This window comes from Arctopsyche grandis, chromosome 4, assembly GCF_051622035.1.
Source record: "Arctopsyche grandis isolate Sample6627 chromosome 4, ASM5162203v2, whole genome shotgun sequence".
Classification (NCBI taxonomy): Eukaryota; Metazoa; Arthropoda; class Insecta; order Trichoptera; family Hydropsychidae; genus Arctopsyche; species Arctopsyche grandis.
Window position 1 is genome coordinate 23,758,775 of NC_135358.1, and position 3,770 is coordinate 23,762,544.

The following is a 3,770-nucleotide window of genomic DNA, read 5'->3' on the forward strand; positions in this document are numbered from 1 at the left end:
TATATATATATATATATATATATATATATATATATATATATATATATATATACATATATATATATATATATATATATATATATATATATATATATATATATATATACATATATACATATATATATATATATATATATATATATATATATACATATATATATACATACATATATACATATGTAATATGTTTATGACTTATATATATATATATATATATATATATATATATATATATATATATATATATACATATATATATATATATATATATATATATATATATATATACATATATACATATATATATATATATATATATATATATATATATATATATATATATATATATATATACATATATATATACATACATATATACATATGTAATATGTTTATGACTTCCAGAGACAGCTGCACAAATCGCCCACGCCTAACGTTTGTTCTCTTCTCTTCTTCGGGTGAATTTTTGAAGAATTAACTTCAGCTCTCATTTGTTCGCGTGCCTGTCTCGCTGTCTAAACGTGTTATTGCTTTTTTACACTAGCGCTATTTTTCAGAGGTATATTTGTGTGATAAGGGTCTTACAATTACATATATCCATTTCAAATTTCTCATAATGCATGTACATACCATATATACTCGTATTTACGCACATATTGCTGAATATCAAATACAATAAATTAATTCGTGTTTGTACTTCGAGCACAGTCGGTTTTACGACCGCACACGAGACGAAGTGATGAAACGTATTGTGGATGTTATCGTAAACTAAATTGTACAATAAGTTCTGTTGAATTGAGGTTTGGTTGGGAAGGGCTTTTTAATGAAACAATGACGCTTAGAATTGAAAAAGAAATACACTTTTCCATATCGTCGTCATCATTCACAGCCATTCTCTATTTACTGCTGGATAAAGGTCTCTCCAACGCGCTTTTATTCATGTCTGTTTTGAGCAGCTTTTATCCATCTTATTCCACACATTCTCTCGGGTACCATTCGAGCACTTCTTTCATCCATCTATCGTCCGGTCTTCTAGTTACGTGACCCGCCCTTTGCTATTTCAATTTCTTTACTCTCACCATTAAACCAACCACTTTCGTCATACTTCTAACCCACGTATTCCGTTTTCTATCTCTTCTCGTTATGCCAAGCATACAGCCTTCCATACTTACTTGAGTGCACTTGACTTTATACAGCATTCTGGCGTTCAATGCCCGAGTTTCACATCCATACGTTATCATTGGCAAGACAGAGAATTAAATTTGAATTTGATGTTATAAAGACCGTATCTTTGTTAAAGGGATGATAATAATTTTATCTATAATTTTAGTCTAATAATTTAAGTAATAATTTTAGTCTAATAATTTAAGTACTAATTTTAGTCTACGCATATGTACATACATGTATATTGTATGTAATATAAAACCCGTATAATAGAAATGTGGGTTGTGTTGTCGCAAATTAGATTTTTTTTATTATTTTAGAATTTTTTATGAAAAGGTAAACCTAATCAATTTCAGTGAATGTTTCATTGAATTGAATGAAAATTGTGTAACAAATATGAATACCTACTATAAGTAGCGCAAATTATGCTTTGGGAAAAATATGTTAAATTAATTAGTAAATTGATATAGTAATTAACTAAGACAAGTCTAACGCCGGAACGATCTTGGAAAAGTTTGCGTAGTAATATAGAGATTATTGAAATACTAGCAAGAGATATTCGACATTTTGGCAAAATTCCCGAATTCCTCATTGTCCGCTTACAACAATATTTATAATAAATATACATATAATACACTCGTAGGAAATGTATTTATATTTATTTACAGCTCGACGAAATAAATTTTTATTTGTGTGTGCGATAGACATATTACACGTAGGTATAATAAAAGCCGTATTTAAATTTCTCCGATGTTAAATATTATATTATTCCTAGGCATAATACATACATACATATGTACATATGTATGTACATACATGTCATTTATTTTTCAATGGTGTGCTGTTGCTTTGAATTCAGCGAAACTCCCGATGAATTAGAAATTTATTTATTCAATATTAATTTTCGTATGTATGTATGACTCACATTACAATATATATAATGTGTAAAACGAATGCTAAAAAATAGCTTCACGCACCATTTAACTATGAAATATGTCTTTCGAAATTTTTCGTTAAAACAATAAGTGTTTTAACAAAACCATTGTCGTTATAATGATGCATCTCAGTATATGCTGATAAATCGTTTTTTTTTCACGACAGCTTTTTCTTTATTTTTGAACGAAACTCTTCATGACACCTGTTGTCTACTTTTTGTCTCAAATACGAAATCGCGTTTGTGTAAAATTGCCGTAATGTCTGATGCCAAATGCCAAATGCCAAATATACAATGTCGATGTTAGATGTGATTAGTAACGGACATTTGATCGATTAGAACGTATTATAAAAAGGTTGTGTAATGTTTTTTTCCTATCGATAGGATTCAGTGTGTATGTATACATACATATGTTTGTATGTAGGTTCTTCTCTTAGATTGGGGTGGAAAACTTTCGAAGGTTTTATTACGTACTAAAAATTTATGAAAGCAATTAAGTGTTTGACTTCGAGTTTAGGAAACTGGCGTATAAAAAATTACCCACTTAGGAAGTTTGTCAACAACCCCAATATCGGCGGGTTGAAGTCTTTAAATACACGATGACATCGTTAGTCGTTATAAATATCGCTTCATGTAAGCGATGATTAAAAATGTATGCATCAACTTCAACTACTGTATTTAACAACTTTTTTTTGTACATACATATTTACATATACGTAAATATTGTAGTATTACATTAAGACGTTTGTATATTATTTAATATATCATCCAGAAATGTATGAAAATGTGCCTCATTACAAATTTATTTAAGCTAACATTACTAAATTTGATGTTTTCAAGATGTAAGCTTATGTATGATTAAAAATATAATTTCCCTTGTGTGTAAAAAAGTCACACTCGAATAAAATTCGTTCTTTTTCTAGACTGTTCATATGTGTAGGTACGGATATGCTCAGGTAACATTGTGATGATTTGTTTGTATGTACAAATAAAAAATAAAAAAATAAAATTATTTGGTGCACTTTCGCTTGTATTATACAGTATACTACATACATACATATGTACATATGTATATGCGGTGTTGCGATAATGAACCGACCGGCTTATAAATAGCCTAGGTCGCAATATCGAGAAATGTAAAAAACTCGACCGAAATATCGCGAATGATGAGTTGGTCGTGCTATGACGACCGTCATCTAGAGAAAACTCACCTGTTGGTGGACCTTGAAGTCGCATGTCTATTTTGGTGTTTTATTCCGACCCATTCACAAGTTTTCCGCACGCGCGCCACGCTTTTCCTCGACGATGCCGTAATTTACAATGGAAATGTATATACATATTTAAAACTGCGTTCGGACTGCATTTGAGCTCGGTTTAAATGACCTGTGGTCGTCAGTTTCCGTGGTGTAGTGGTTATCACATCCGCCTAACACGCGGAAGGCCCCCGGTTCGATCCCGGGCGGAAACATTTTTTTATTTATTTTTTAAACCATTTTAATTTTTTGCATATTAGACTTATTATATTAGCATTTTTCAAAAATGTTTGGGAAGAATTTTGTAAAAATTATTTATTATTTGAAACTAAAATTATTTAAAGTCGACCCGCACTTTATTCGTTTATTAAACTACTCGTATATACGTATATATATGTATATATATATATATATATATA

The 3,770-nt window shown here is 29.5% G+C and overlaps 1 non-coding gene across 1 annotated transcript; it reads left to right on the plus strand.

Annotated features, from left to right (window-relative positions):
- The first annotated feature begins 3,493 nt into the window (after nucleotides 1-3,493).
- On the plus strand, nucleotides 3,494-3,566 carry TRNAV-AAC (transfer RNA valine (anticodon AAC)). The gene has a single exon. It is a non-coding gene; the product is annotated as a tRNA-Val (tRNA).
- The last annotated feature ends 204 nt before the right edge of the window (nucleotides 3,567-3,770 follow it).